The sequence below is a fragment of the Ictidomys tridecemlineatus genome, chromosome 4 (assembly GCF_052094955.1).
Source record: "Ictidomys tridecemlineatus isolate mIctTri1 chromosome 4, mIctTri1.hap1, whole genome shotgun sequence".
Lineage (NCBI taxonomy): Eukaryota > Metazoa > Chordata > Mammalia > Rodentia > Sciuridae > Ictidomys > Ictidomys tridecemlineatus.
In genome coordinates, this window is record NC_135480.1 from 114144397 (window position 1) to 114161664 (window position 17268).

The 17268-nt window shown below is 34.9% G+C and overlaps 2 long non-coding RNA genes across 2 annotated transcripts in view; both read left to right on the forward strand.

Moving 5' to 3' along the window:
* Positions 1-17268, forward strand: part of LOC144377232 (uncharacterized) — an 85723-nt gene that overhangs the window by 28668 nt on the left and 39787 nt on the right. The gene's annotated exons all lie outside the window — the stretch shown is intronic.
* The window catches only part of LOC144377233 (uncharacterized), a 45289-nt gene that overhangs the window by 26603 nt on the left and 1418 nt on the right, over positions 1-17268 (forward strand). The gene's annotated exons all lie outside the window — the stretch shown is intronic.

Below are 17268 nucleotides of genomic sequence, written 5' to 3' on the forward strand. Positions count from 1 at the left end.
GTTTTAACCTTGTATCTCATAACATTGATAAATTCTATTATTGCTTTTACCAGTTCTAGTAGATTTTTAAAAATTCCATCAGATTATCAATTTGTTCTTTTTCTGGTCTCATGACACCTTCTGGTGATTCCAGCTGATTAATATGGTGATTATATCTATGGACTCAGATTCTAGCTGATGATATACACATATAATTCTTGTCTTGTATCTGATTCAGGGTAAAGCATCAGTCTTTCACCATTAAATGCAGTGTTGCCTTTAGCTTTATTGTGGATGTCCTTTCTCAGGTTAAGGATGCACCTTGCTATCCCTAGTGTGTTGAAAATTTTTACCAGAAAGGTATGCTGTATTTTTTCAAATATCTCTCTTTTTTCTTTTTTTAGATAATCTATTTTTTATTACATTAATGTGATGAATTAAATTAATTGATTTTTAAATGACCCAATGTGGCCATGATGTTCTGTCCTTTCTTATAAAGAGTTGAATTCAGTTTGCTGAACCACTGTAAGAGTTTGCTAAAATTTTGTTAAAAATTAATGAGCAAAATTGCTACATAGGTTTATTTTGTTGCTATGTTGGTCTAGTTTAGTGTCAGAATAGTATTGGATGAAGATGGAGTTAGAAAATATTTACCACTCTTGGATTCTCTAGAAGAAATTTTATAATTCATATTTTTTGTTTCGTATATGTTTGTCAGAATTCTCCAGGGAAGTCACCTGGGTCTGAAGTGGGATGGTTTAGGCAAGGATTTGAAATTATGCATTCAGTTCTCTAATACACATAAGGTTATTTGGTTTTCCTTGAGAGAGTTTTGGTACTTTGTGTTTTTAGAAGAATTTTTCCATTTCATCTGAGTTGTTGAATTCATTTAGATAAAATTGCACATAATATCACCTATTGTCATTTTAATATACATTTACAGTTTGTTAGTCTGCTTTCCTTCACCATGAAAAAAATAACTGACAAAATAAACTTAAAGAAAGAAAGATTTTGTTGCATGATTCAGAGGTTTCAGTCCATGGTCATTTGTTCCCATTGCTTGGAGTTTTTCAACTTTCCTGTCTAACAGTGTTTTCATTTCATCCTTACTTTTGACAGATATTTTAACTGATACAAGAATCACAATTTCACGTTTTTTTTTTTCAGTACTTAAGATCTTTTTTTTTTTTGCATTGTTTTTAATCAAAACTATGTCCTTATCCTTCATTTTGTTCCCTTCTGTAATATATGTGTCTTGGGCTGTCATTAAGATCCTCTATTTATCATTGGCTTTAAGAAATTTAGCTTACAAGTTTCTTTCTATTTTATTGTGCTTGAGATTTGTTGAGATTCATGGATCTGTGGCATTATGGCTTTTATAAAATTCGGAAAAACTCAAACACAGTTTCTTCAAATATTTTTGTCTGTCTCTTTCATCTCTCCTATGTTGGTAGCTCCAACTATACATATATCAGATTATTTATAAATTTCTTCCAGCTCACTGATGTTCATTTTCCCCCAATATTCTGTATATCTCACTTGGGATAGTTTTGTGGCAATATATTCAATTCTACTATTATTTCACACATTATCTTTTTCTAATCTCTAGAAGTTCATTTTGGGTTTAAAAAAAATTATCCTCCATGTCCCTATTTAACATGTTACATTTTCATCTTGTTTCTTAAACATATGGGGTATAGTACAAAAAACTGTTTTAATGCCTTTGTCTACTAATTCTATCATATTTTTCATTTCTGAGTCAGTTAAGATTTATTAAATTTTCTTATTATAGATTGTATTATTATTCTGCTTCTTTTCATGCCTGATAATTTTTACCTAGATGTCAGACATTACAAATATTACATTGTTGGGTGCTTGATACTTTTGTATTCCTATCAATATACTTGATTTTTGTTCTGAGATACTTTTAAGTTACTTGGAAACTGTTTGATCTCCTCAGGTCTTATTTTTTAAGCTCTGTTAAGCAGATCAAAGAAGCATTTAATCTATGACTGATATTTTTTCACCACTACTTAGGCAAAAAACTTCTGAGTATTATACTTAATGCACTGTGAATTATAAGTTTTCCATTATTACTGGGGGGAAATAGCCATTATTCCCAGTCATATGTAAAGCACATGTTCTGTTTTTTCCTAAACCATTTGGTTGATTCTCTTGCATAGCTTCTTTACTTGCATTTGATGATCATGCTGCTTAATACTTCAGAGGAACCCTGTGCAGATTTCTGGAGTTCCTTCTGTACAACCCTTTCCTTGCTGGTACTCTGCCTGTCTGAATTCTGGTTGCCATGATCTCTCTATGATCTTAACTCCATCTCCTTAATTCAGGGTGAGTGCTGCACCCTGCTGGGATTCCCTGCTGTGCTGTGACTGGATACTTTCTCCAGGCAGTAGCCTGAGGCAATGACAAAAATAATTTTATTAATTTCTTTTTCTCAGAAACCATTGTCTCTTGAATTTTGACATCTAATGTCTTTTAAGACATTATTTCACTTATTTGTATTTTTAAGATGTTTTAGATGGGAGATTTTATCTAGTTTCTTCTACTTCCTCTAGTCTCAATGTTCATGCTTTGAGTGTTCTGGAACACTGATAAAAGGACAGAGCAGAACATCACTCTCCTGGAATGTACTATGTCCCATGCTTACTGAGGACGCTATTCCACATACTGTTTATCTAATTAAATTTAATTAAAATTTATTACATCTCAGTCCACACACGACTCATAGGAAGCCTGTCCTATGAACATCTGTCCTCTTTATCTTCCCCTTTTAGATGGTTCCATGGTATTCTGTTCTGCATGCTAATTTATAGTTATAATTTCTCTTCAATATCTTTCTTCACTGCAGATTATAAACTCTCTGAGGACAGAGCCACGTATTATTCCCTAAAGAATCAAAGTAGGTGCTCAACAAAAGTTTGATGAAGGAATAAATAGGAGGAAATTAAAACTAATGTGTATGGCAGGGGCAGCGGTGCCTGGTGAATGATGGGTACTTAGGACAAACATTAATCATTGCTGATGTGAACCACATAGTAGTTTACCAAACTTACTAACTAGAACATATCTAACTAACTAAGCATTTCTCAAATATGCCCTAAAAATTCCACTAATAGTTCAGGTGTGGAGAAAGGAAAAACTCTATAGAGGATTGATGTCCTTCATACATAGATTGGTGGAATAGAGGGAATCAGTAACATCTGGTTGTTATTACTGTGACTTTATCTGTCTTTATAGGCTGGTGATACTTGGGGATGGTCAGGTTACAGATATTTTACTTATCATAACACATAAAGTAATATAGGGTGAACATGTATTTTTATTTGTTTATAATTTTCCTCACACCCCAAGACATAGACTCTATGACTTTAGATACCTGGTTTATTTAGTTCTCTTTCCTATTTCTATTTGTAGAGCAGTCTTTTTCATATAGTAGCCATTCAATAAATATTGGTCAATCATCTGAATAAACTTTATAGTACTCTATTTTAGTTCTTGTTAAGTAGTATGCTAAACTACTATTTTTTCCTCCTGTTTATTTATTAAAACAGGATTAAGTAGAAATCAAACTACATTCTCTCTTAATTTATCATGCCTGTAGGGATTCTAGCCACAGAGATTAAAATGGTTTAACTAAGACTCCAATGTCCACCTGGTGGCAGCTTAACTTAATCATAGTCAAATTACCTCAGAGGCAATTAGCAGCTTTCCTGCAGCCGAGCTTGACAACTCAAATGTACAGAAGCTTGTAGGCTCTGGGGACAAAGAAATACCATATTAATCAGTGGGGAGACAATCTTAAGGTCATAATAAAGTTATCCTGTAGGACAAGAGACACCCTGCTGAGAGAATGCCAGAGTCCTATCAGAAACATCACCACTTTATCACTTACTCCAAATTTCTAGTACTTATTCTTCCCCAATCAAAAATACCAAGAGGAAGTCTTACTGCTCCATTATGGAGGTTGAAGGGATAAACAGTAGCATGTACAGTGCTGGGTGTGATGGAAACAGAATGGACAAGGATTCATGTTCCACATGAGATCGAGATGTAGACCCTGCCAGGGTCTACACAACCTATAGAGTAGACTGTTCAGGAGGACAAGTTGAGACATGACTGTGGGAGTCCTGCAAGAAATGGCTGAACAAGCAAACCAAGGGCAGGTAGTTTGGGAAAGCATCTGCAGCGCTGATGATGAGAGCAGAGAGAATAGTTTGACATAGGCCAATAGGATGACTTTTTACTAAATTCTACCGAGCAGAAAAGTGAAGCACATGTTAGCTTTTGCTGCCTAGGTATGGGCATCATCTGGCCGCTCCCTAAGGACTATCTTGGCTCATGATAACAGAGAGTGTTCTGGAGGGGGAAGGCTAGACTCTATCTTGTCATCATGGCATTTGATGTGTAAAGAGAAAAAGCCAAATATCAGTGTCATTTGTTAGCCATGGTTGCTATCAGTTTTCAGAATGAAACAGGAACCGCCCTGTGTATATTAAGCATGGAGAAAACTTGTTATAGAAAATTTGATGCTTCAAAATGATTGGAATTATTTACAGAGTAGAGGATTAGCATCATCAAGTCCAAAGGCACAATACCAGACCAGGCATCAATACCAATACCAATACTTTCTGGCATTAGAAAGCCAATGTCTCTGCCCAAATACCTCCTGACATTAAGCTGGGGCTGGGCAGTGGAATGCCACATGTGGCTGCCATTCATGCATCCTGATCTTCACATTTTTAGGTTTTAACCTTCCAGTATAAACAGCAACATGAAGATGGCCTCTGCTCACATCCATCTTCTGTGTCATTCAAGTGTATCCAATTGCCAAAACCTAAACTGGATGCAGAATCTGAGGGACTAGTTTTTTGAGGAACCTCCATAATTCTTTTTAGGTAGTTGCATTAATTTGTAGTCCTACCAGCGATGTATGAGTGTACTTTTTTTCCCCACACTCTCCCCAACATTTATTGTTATTTGTATTCTTGATAATTGCCATTCTGACTAAAATGAGATGAAATCTCAAAAATACTTATCTTAAGGGAAAAAATTGATGTTAATGTATTAGGCAGCTTTCCATTGTTGTGACAAAAATATCTGAGAAAAATCAACTTAAGGAGTAAAGGACAAGTGTCATTGTTCTTCATTGTCCCTCAGAGGTCCATGTGTCCACTTGGCACTTTTGGGATATGGTGGAAACCTAAAGAGATGGGGCTCAATGGGAAGCCTTTAGGTCACTGGGGACATACTCTGACAGGAGACAGTGAGATCACACTCTCTATTTATTTAAATTATGTATATATGACAGAAGAATGCATTTTGATTCATTGCACACAATTGCAGCTCAACTTTACATTTCTATGGTTGTACATGATGTAGCCTTGTACCATTTATGTAGTCATACATGTACCTAGGGTAATGATGTCCATCTCATTCCACCATCTTTCCTACCCCCATGCCCCCTCCCAGCCCTTCCTTCCCTTTGCCCCATCAAAGTTCATCCATTTTTCCATGCCCCCTTCTGCCCCAATTATGAATCAGAATCAACATATCAGAAAGAACATTACACCTTTGGTCTTTTGGGACTGGCTTACTTCACTTAGCATGATATTATCCAACTCCATCCAGTTACCTGCAAATGCCATAATTTTATTCTCTTTTAATGCTGAGTAATATTCCATTGTGTATATATACCACAGTTTCTTTATCCATTCATCTATTGAAGGGCATGTAGGTTGCTTCCACAGTTTAGCTATTGTGAATTGAGCTGCTATAAAATTGATGTGGCTGAGTTATTCTTTTTCTTTCCTTTCCTGACCAAGAGGTGAAAGGTTTTCTCCTCCACACACTCCCCCATAATGTGCTACCACAGCTCCAAAGCAAAGGAGTCAATTTATTATGGGCTGAAGCCTATAAGTCTGTGAGCCAAAATGAACCTTTCTCTTTAATAATTTGATTATTTCAGGTGTTTGATATATAATAGAAAACTGCCACAATAAGTGATTTAGTATAGGTATTCATTATAGGTATTTACCTTCTGAGAAGGTGCTAATGTTTTATTTTTGTCTTGGGTTGTCATATGTATATGTTCTCTTTATTATATATCATTAAGCTGAAGATTTATGGTCTATTCTATCTATATTCTAAATTTTCAGTAAAAATATAAGAAAAACAAAAACATCAAAGAAAATCTAAGAAAAAACATCCAAAATGGAAAAGAAAGAAAATTAAATATTTGGCCATTAGAAATAATTTTATTTCATATATTAAAATTTAACAACACTTACAAGATTTGAGGATCATAGTAAAGCTATTTTAATTATTAAAAATTGGGATTTATGCATAGCTTTTTAATTTTTGCTCCAGTAACTTATTCTTTTCTTGAAGAAATCCCTGAATCACAACTATAAGTATGTCAAATGAGTGATAATGTATAAATATGTATACATATATATAAGATAGATACATATATACTGTCCACACACACACATACACAAAACACATATGTATTTAAATAACTCACCTTGAAGTTTTCTTTTTCTTTATTTCCTTTTTTCTTCTGATGCTGAGTATTGAACCCAGGACTTCATGCAGGCCAAGCAAGTGCCCTAGTGCAGTTTCAATTTGTCTAGTGTCACTCCACAAATTAATGCAAATTTTTGTCTACAATGCATTAAAAACTGACAAAATATATCTGTGTACACATGCTATTTTCTTTTTTTTAAAAACCTTCCTCCTATAAATACATATGATAGATATAAACAATACACACATACATAATCATAAATGGTGCTATTTTCTTTTTTTAAAAAGCCTTCCTCCTATAAATACATATGATAGATATAAACAATACACACATACATAATCGTAAATGGTGCACATTTATATGTGTGTTCCTGAGGAGTAGGCTGTTTCCCTAGGCAGTATGTTTCTAAGGATTAGCCTGGCAAGAAGGCCACCAAAGTTTTATTATCTTTGGGGTAAAATTTCCCATTTTATCTTATGTGTAGAAGGAAATGGCAGATCTTTTTTATTTGTGTTTTGTAAACTGCTCCTGAGGTAGGGTGGGGATTCTGGCAGTCGTGGAATAGGAAAATTTGCTCATTGGGGAAACGGGGAAAGCATTGCCTCTTACTGTTTTGTGCTCACTTTGTGCCCACCATACAGATGGACAGGAATAGGAATACCTCTACAGACTCTCCAAATTGAAAAGATTGAATGGAACTCATGCCAAAATTTGACACAAATGACCAAGGTCCTCTTCTGAAACATTTTTGACATCTGTAACATTGTAGACTCTCTCTACAAAAATGACTCTACAAAAATGTCATTGTTTGATCTTTTTGCCTCCCTGGCTCTTGATTTCCTTGTTATTCCCTAATCTTTGAATATTAGAATTCCTCTAAAAGCTAACAAAAATCATCTTCTTGTTTCACTCCATATGTCCTTTTTCCCCCTAGTGACTCCATGTAGTCCCATGATTTTAAAAGTGTGTGTGTGTGTGTGTGTGTGTGTGTGTGTGTGTGTTTATGTGTGTGTGCACTCAAGTTGTATACAGGTCAAATTATAGCTTTAAGTTTAGTATCTTCGTCTAAGCATTCAGGGCAACTGATTCAGTCAGAGGAGTATAAACTCACAAAAATATGAAAATGAATATGAAGTATCTGAATTACATAAGAATTAATGAGAGATGCACATTATAGTATTTACTCCAGAAAAATACTTAATGGAGCAGAGCAGAGAAAAATTTTAAATAAGCATAAGAAGTATTTTCAAAGAGATAAAAGAAAGATATTGGAAACATAAAGTAGAAGTAAGCTATTAAGAAAAGCCAGATTGATATCAGTGAAAATGTTGAAGTAAGGAAAAAGAAAAGTATACTCTCCATAAAAGCAATAAGTAAACTGGGAAAATTATCAGAACAAACTTTTTATGAACTACGAAAATTAACCAGAGGCTTGCAACAACAAAGGATCAAAAAAGATGACTGAATCTCATAAAAAACTTATGGTGTGTTAATGTCCCATAGTGTTATCCCCTGTTCTTCCTCTTAATGGTAGCCTGTATTTCCAGAAGGGGCATAATAGAACTGGGGTTCTTTCTTTTTTTTTTTTTTGAACTGGGGTTCTTTCAAACATTCATTTCCAAAGAAGTGTTTGATCTGCTAGTGTTTCCTTGGAAGACCCCATTTATCTGACTTCACTGGAACTTTCCCAGGGCTAAAAGTTTCTCCTATAGGGGTGTTTGTTAGATGGTTGAATGGCTGTCTGGGGTGATATATAGAAGCTAAGGAAAATAATAAACAGATGATAACACCTAAAAGGAAAAGCTGAGGCATGAGATGCTCATACAAACTTTGAAGTAAGCTTCTACATTGGGCTCATCTTAAGGACTGTGTGTATGCATCAGGCTGTGTACATGCTTGGGAAAGACTTGAGAAATCTCTTAGCTGTTATCTCTTACCTTGAGACTCAGAGTAAACAGGAAGTGAAGATCGAGGTATCTACAAAGTGTTGAAGGTGGTTCCTAAGCTTGCACACAGAGCACTTAAGTGCATCAATTTCCTTTTCTTCACCCTACTGGTGGTGGAGAAACTTTTATTGTGGGGTTATGTGGTTGAATGAAGATGTAATACCAGACGCTGGACAGCTGAGATTGATGGTAGCTTATTAGTCACATATACACTCAGCCTGAGAGAAGAAAACACCACACGCGACTCAGGACTTGACAGTGGTTGAAACTGAGAATGGAATAAACAAGTTAGGACTGTGGAATCAAGCTCAGTAGAACTCCTGGTTCCTGCAGGAGTTTGTGAATGGCCTTTTGAGTAAGTCAGCGGACTAGTTGGAAACTGAATCCTGCATCTCAGTGATGAGCAGGCATTGCACCTGGTCTGATGAACAGAAGGTTGTTTATGCAAGGGACTTATATATGAGAGTACAATAGTCAGAGGAATTTGAAATTAGACCATTTGAAGTTCCCTCATTTTTCTTCAGATGTCAAGGCACACACAATATTGTGCCTTAATTTTGGCTTTATACTAGACCTGACAAAAACTGAAAGATTTATTGGTTTCAGGCATTTAAAGAAATCTTTGTTCAACTACTTGCTTATCATCAATTTAACAACTAAGCATGACAGATAGCACACTTTTAAAAAATCAGTTCAAAAGACTGCTACTAAACAAATTAATAATAACTAAAACAACAATGAATAAACCCTGGGAGGCTGAGAATCTGATTTCCAGAGTTACCACATTATATTGTTTGAAATTTCTACTTAAAAAAATCATAAGGTAGGAAAGGAATAAGAAAATATGACTCATACACAAATCTGGGTGTCAAATCATCAATGGCATCTGCTGGTGAGGCTGTAGTAAGTGAAGAGTAGGAAGGAGGTGCTAGAGAGAGATAAGCAGAACCTGAGTGTGTTAAAATGTACCCATCTTCGTTTTGGAAGAGGAGATATAGCTGTTGATACACTTAAAAATATTGTAAAGAAAATAAGCATAAAGATGGGTCTTGATAACTAAAGAACTCTCCTTTTATCCAATAAAAGAAAATTTAATTTATCTGATGGAAGACAGGAAAGAAAGTTAAAAAAAGGAAGAAAGAGTAAGCATAGAAGAAAATGTGAAATGATATGGCAGAAATAAGTCCTTATATAACAGTAATTATAATAAATGTAAAAATACTACACTCACTGATAAAAAACACAGATTCTTAGACTACTGTGTAGCAAAATAATATCTAACTATGTGTTTTTTTCTTATAAAAGATAGTTCAAATAAATAATATAGAAGTATGGGGATAGAACAATATTAACATGTACAATACATCCAATGGGAGCTGGGCTTTAGCAGTGAGAAAATGTGAAAGAATATAATGTAGTAAAAAAATTAAGTAAACAACAGCTGAACATCTATGTACAATAATATAACTTCAAATTGTGAAAGCTATATAATGAAACGGTTTAACATTATAGATATATTAGTTCTCCTCTAAATAATATATAAATTATATTAATGAAAATAAAAGTTTTGTTTTTTTAAAAAATAAAATTGATCCTAAAATTTAAGCACAGACCTTTAAGAAACTTTTGAAAAAGAAAAGAACTTTCAACAGATATTATTAATACCACAAAAATAAGATATTAAAAACAGTGTCATAACAATAGGCAATAGAGAAAAAGAGAATTGCAAAATAATCAATAATCAATGTATATGTGGAAAATATGCACAAAGTCAAGATGGCTTTACAGTGCAGATGGAAATATGGGTGCATAGAACATGGTATGTGAGAAACTGGTTCACTATGAAAAGAAATTTTTTTTGATGGATTTGGTTGATGGATTCTTTACTTGTCTTATTGTTACTTAGTCACTCCACCACATGATTCTAACATGATGTGCTGCCTCACCACAGGCCTAAAGCAATGGGCCAATTGATCGTGGACTAAAAGTTCCAAAAGTGTGAGCCAAAATAAACCTTTTCCCATTATAAGTTAACTTATCTCAGTATTTATTTTAGTGATAAAAAGTTGAGTAATGTAAGGTGGGAGTAATATTCCTCTAGTATGTGCTCAATTAAGTGCAAAGTGCTAATTGACATATTTCCTTCTACCCTGGCTAACAAATGAAGCAGGGATTATAAGAGAGAGAGTGTCAGGTGGTAATTTATTGAAGACTGAGAGATTAAATAATGCTGTTTCTTGATAGAAACTCAAAATCTATCTTTTGAAGAGACTGAAGCAATTTGATGGCATCTTTCCAACCAAGATATAAGAAAGGAAAGGTTGAGAGGGAGGGAAGGAGAGAAGAAGGGAGGGAAGGAGGGGAAGAGACAGAGAGAAACAAGAAGAGGGAGGAGGAGAAGGAGAAGAATAATGTGTGTGTTTGGTGTACAGGATATTTTCAAGCCCTGAGTATATTGTGTGGGGGTTGATGTGTCCATACTGAACTCATATCCTGTGAAATCTGGAGAGTTATAATTGAGTGCAGGGACTTGTTTCTGAAGATGGAAATTATGTTGGTGTGGATAATGTCAACAGAGTTTGAAGGTATTGTGGATAATAATGCCTAGGGAGATAACCCTGAGGCATATGCGGAGGGGAAGAGAATCCTGGTAATTCCTGAGGCTCTGTTTAGCGGAATACAGAGACTTGGTTATGGCTCAGAGCCACAGGCTTGCCCAGTTGGAGTCTAGAGGCAATACTGCTTATCTGAATGATGGAACTCCACAAGAGGAGGGACTGAAGTCTATTCTGGTAATAGGGGCTAACAATATGATTATCTTTCTAGAAGATGTAGGGAAGACACTGAAGAATCTCCTTCATGGTGGAGGGGGCCAAGATGAAGGAAAACCTGTCTCAATACAATTTTTTAAAACAGGATCACCTCAACAACAAAGACCACAGACAGCATGAAAAGTAGATATTTGAATCTACTTTCAATTGAAAATTGCATAGTTAGAACCTCCTCTCTCCCTACTGCTGTGTCTTCTGTTCTAAAATGAGATGATAGTTATACTTTCTCAAGTTCAGGCTCTGATGGAGAAGGTGAGGGTAGGATACTGGATACACAGCAATAAAGAGTGGCGGGCAGGAAGACAGATAGACAGACAGATTCAAGAGTGAAGGTTCTAGCTTGAAACCATACATGGTAACTATAAGAATAATATTTGTACTTGACAGACTATTTTCCTGAATCATTCTAACATTTTAATAAGTGGATAATATTATACAGATCATTTGACTGGACCAAAATTTAAACAGGAATACAATAGGAAGAAAATTAAAATATGTGCTTTAGGCATATTGAGTTTCAAGACCAAGAAAAATACAAGTCATTTTGAGAACAAAATATACTTTGTTATGTTTAAATGAATTGAGAACTCTGAATTTACCAAGAAATTACTTCCAGACCAGGCATTAGAAACAGAGCACTGTATAAGTGTGACGAAAATCACTTCCCTCACGGAGCTTACTTTCTAGTGGCCACCAGGGCAGTTGCACATGTTGCATACCTATGTGCCAAAGCCAGGCAGCCTGTGTCTCAGTCTCTAGAGCAGCTTTTCAAATAGAGTCTACTGCAAGGAAGGACATGTGCCGTCTTTTGCTGCCAGCAGAAATGGGTAGCTTGACTGTGGAAGTGAATTTTAAATTTTATTTAACTAATTTAAATTTAAATAGTCATCTGTGTCTAATAGATACCACATTGGACCAACTAACTCTTGAGTTTTAGTGACACTACATAATCAACTTTTATTTAATACTTCCTTACTCTAAGGGACTCAGACACCAATCTACATGATGGTTCAATGGACACTTGAAAAATGAAGTGCATCCTCTCTTTTCAGAGCAGAGAGATTGATAAACATCAGTAATAGCTACTCTAAGATTTATGTTACTTAGAACACCAGTATTGTTACTGATTATATTAAGTCACTTGACCTGTCATGGACTAAGAGGAGCTAATCAAAATTTCTTTTACTTACAGTCTCTGTCAATGTTTTAGCTTCCAAAGTTCAATAACTTTGTTCTCAATAAAACTCTGCTTTCCCATTAATGGCTGCTTATTTAAAAATGAGGGTTATAGGAAAATGTCTCATTTATAATTTTACACTTAATGTATGAAATAATAAGGAAAGAGATGTTTTCCCTTATCTCCTTACAAGGTACCACACGGCCTTGGCCCTTACAGGGCTTTCTAGCTTTGGTAGAGAATACGATAACAAAACAGTAGTAATTCCTTGAAGATAAGACCATAGCATCTGTCTAGAATTCATGTACATACTTTATTTTCTCCATGGGTGAGGCTTGTATAGTATTAGAAATAAATGTCTGATGGAAGTATTGACTGGTTTGATAGAGTCTGGTCACATATCTAATCTCCTGTTCTTCCCTTCACACTTGTTACTTCATGATTAGAGGATGGCTACGAAGATCCAGTCATTATGTCCACATTCAAGGAAGAAAGGTATGGGAAAGTGTAGAAGAAAGGCCTTTTCAGAAGTACCCATCCATTTTACTACAGAAGCATCCTGCATATGTGTTGCCATGAATGTCTGTCATATGGATATTCTGAGCTTTCGGGGTAGAAGGAGAAGCAAGCATTTAGCTTGATAAGTGACACTTCAGACAGAATCCAAGTTCACTAAGCCAAGGGAAGAGGAAAATGGATATTGGATAAGTGAATAGTAGTATTTAACACAGTAGGGATCCAACTTAGTTTTTTTTTTTATATATAGTGAACCAGTTTTCCCAGAAGAGAAAAGGAAATTACTGATTTTACACAGCAATCTTTAAATTCACAGATCTCTCAGCCCATGGAATTGGAGTGTGACAAATGCTAGTGACAGACCCAAGCTCTGCTCAGAATCAGTCTTTTGTTTCAATGAATAGTGTTAATGGGTTGAGCTCATTTCAGTACCTGTAATCTTCCTACCCTAATAGGAGTATTCTCTCAGGAGGCTGCTCAGCTACTCATGCAAATTCATGTCTGTCAAACTCTAACATCAATTTGGCATAGATGTTTCAACATGGCTGAATCCCTGTGGAAATTTTTCAGGTGAAGAGTAGGGCAGAAGGAATGGCATCTCATGAATGTGGGAAAGAGCTGAAAACAGCCAAGAAGTAAAAACCCAGCTCTTTCTCACATTTGTGTGATGGAGAGATTGGTTGGAGAGAGTGGAGGGGGCTGGGTCAAGTAAAGTCCTGCAGTTCAGTGGTAAAGATTGGGGATTTTATCTTAGGTGCAGTAACAAATTGTCGAGATGCTTAGTTCATACACAGGGCATGTTTGGTCTATGAAGTTCACTACAGCAATTATCCACAAGTAGAAGTAACTTGGAGGTGTTCAGATATCTCTTAAGTTGAATATGCAATTAGTCAGCTTCAATCTTTATCAAAGATACTTTGATAAGCATCTTCTCTACGCATCTAAGGAGAAATATGAAGCTGTATGTATCAGAGAAGGTTTTCAGTAGACTTCTTTCTTCCAATTGCACAGTCTTGTAGAATTCTTTGACAGGTAAATATCCTCTTTGAGAGCTCTAATTTATCTTCTGTTTTCTTACGGCTTTAGATACATCTTCATTATCAGTGTGTTATTCAAATACCTGAGCCTGTCATGTCTGTTAAAGAAATTATTGGAGATTCTTGGTCTTGGAACTAATTTTGATTGACTTTTTTTAAAAAAAGAAAATGATATTTATGTATTGAATTCATTAGGATTCTAACTTTAATGTTCTTCAACTAGTTCTGTTACCTTGAGCATACACAGGAAATAAAACTTGAGCAAAGGCTGATTTGGAAGGAAACAGCATGATTTGTGGGCAGTAAGAAAATAGTTTTGACCCATTTTTATGTTGGATTTCACAGAAGACAAGTTTTTTTTACTTTATAAATTTTTTTATTTGTTTTAATCAGTTATACATGATAGTAGAATGCATTTATGCCCTTTGATATATCATTACATAAATGAGGTTTAATTTCTCATTTTGCTGATTGTACATGTTGTAGAATCACATCAGTCATGCAGTCATATTATGTACATAAGGTAATAATGCCCATTTTATTCTACTATCCTTTCTATCCCCATATCCCTCCCTTCCCTCACTCCTCTTTACCTAATCTACAGTAATTATTCTTCCCTAGTGCCACTGCCCTTATTGTGAATTAGCTTCCACATATCAGAGAAAACATTCGGCTTTTGGCTTTTGCTTAGCATGATATTCTCCAACTCCATCTATGTACAATAAAATGCCATAATTTCATTCTTCTTTAAAGCTCAGTAACAGTTCATCAAATATATATATATATATATATATATATATATATATATATACATATATATATATATATAAAACGCATTTTTTTTATTCATTCATCTATTGAAGGGCACCTAGGTTGATTACACAGTGTAGCTATTGTGAATTGTGCTGCTATAAACATTGAAGAGGCCACATTGCTGTAGTATGCTGTTTTTAAGTCCTTTGGGTATAGACTGAGGAGTGGGATAGCTGAGTCAAATGGTGGTTCCATTCTGAGTTTTCCAAGAAATCTACATACTGCTTTCCCGATTGTTTGCACCAATTTGCAGTCCCATGAATGTGCTTTCCCCCCCAAATCCTTACCAACATTTATTGTTTCCTGTATTCTTGATGATTGCTATTTGTACTGGAGTGAGATGAAATCTTAGAGTAGTTTTGATTTGCATTTCTCAAATTGCTAGAGGTATTGAACATTTTTTCATATATTTGTTGATTGATTGTACTTCTTCTTGTGAGAAGAGTCTGTTCAGTTCCTTTACTGGGTTTTTATTTTGTTTGTTTGTTTGTTTGTTTGTTTTTTTGGTACTAGGGATTGAACTCAGGAGCACTCAACCACTGTGCCACATCCTAGACCTGTTTTATAAATTTATTTAGAGACAGGGTCTTGCTGAGTTGCTTAGTACCTTGTTTTACTGAGATTGAGCTCGAGATCCTCCTACCTCAGCCTCCAGAGTCTCTGGAATTACAGGCATGTGCCATGTGCCTGACCCTGGTGTTAAATTTTTTGAGTTCTTTTTATATACTAGATATTAATTCTTTATTTGAGGTGCATGTGGTAAAGATTTTCTTCCAATCTGCAGGCTCTTTCTTCACATTATTGATTGTTTCTTTCGCTGAGAAGAAGCTTTTTAGTTTGAATCCATCCCATTTATTGATTCTTGATTTTGCTTCTTGTGCTTTAGGAGTCTTGTTAAGGAAGTCAGATCCTAGGCTGACAAGGTGAAGATTTGGGCCTATTTTTTCTCTATTAGGTGCAGAAAAGTCTTTGATCCACTTTGAGTTGAGTTTCATGCAGAGTGAGGGATAGTGGTTTAATTTCATTTTGTTACATGTGGCTTTCCATTTTTCCCAGGACCATTTATTGAATAGGCTATCTTTTCTCAGTGAATGTTTTTGGCACCTTTGTCTAGTATGAGATAACTGTCTTTGTCTGGGTTTGTCTCTGTGTCTTCTATTCTGTACTATTGGTCTATGTGTCTATTTTGGTGCCAATACCATGCTGTTTTTGTTAGTATAGCTTTGTAGTGTAGTTTAAGGTCTGGTATAGTGATGCCTTCTGCTTTACTTTTCTTGCTAAGGATTGTTTTGGCTATTTTGGGTCTTTTATTTTTCCAAATGTCTTTCATGATTGCTTTTTCTATTTATTTTTTAAAAAATATGTATATTTTTAGTTTTAGGTGGACACAATACTTTTGTTTTATTTTTATGTGATGCTGAGGATCCAACCCAGTGCCTTATGCCTGCTAGGTGAGCACTCTATCACTGAGCCACAACCGCAACCTGCTTTTTCTATTTCTATGAAGAATGTTATTGGGATTTTAATAGAAACTGCATTAATCTGTATAATGCTTTTGGAAGTATGGTCATTTTGACAATATTAATTCTGACTATCTAAGTACATGGGAGGACTTTCCATTTTCTAAGGTCTTCTTCAATTCCTTTCTTTAGTGTTCTGTAGTTTTCACTGTAGAAGTATTTCATCTCTTTTGTTAGATTGATTCCCAAGTATTTTATTTTATTTGAGGTTATTGTGAAAGGGGTAGTTTTCCTAACGTCTCTTTCAGTGGATTCATTGCTGATATATAGAATTGTTGTTGAGTTATGATCATTGATTTTATATCCTGCTACTTTGCTGAATTCATTTATTAGTTCTAGAAGTTTTCTAGTGAAATTTTTTGAATCTTCTAAATATAGAATCATGTCATCAGCAAACAGTGATAGTTTGAGTTCTTCTTTTCCTATTTGAATCTTTTAAATTTCTTTCTTCTTCTGTCTAATTGCTCTGGGCTAGTTTCAAGTAGATGTTATATAAAAGTGGTGAAAGAGAACATCCTTGTAGAAGACAAGGTTTGGCAGAAGGCCTTGAAAACAGTGTACATAGGAATTCATATTAGGCAGATATTTTGGTAAATTATTTCTCTCTCCCACTGAAAGAGATTTTAGAAAATTATTAAGATAATAGAAAATATTCATATTTCCATCAATGAGGAAAAAAACAATTTTTCTAATCTTCTATTATGGGAGCTTATGTAGATACATATATAAACATTATAATATGATTAATAGTTGAAATAATCCTGTAAAAAATCATTTTATATTGGTATTAACTCTTCCTTGAAAGTCTTGTAGAACTCAGCTGTGTATCCATCTGGTCCTGGGCTTTTCTTTGTTGGTAGGCTTTTGATGGGGTCTTCTATTTCCTTGCTTGAAATTGATCT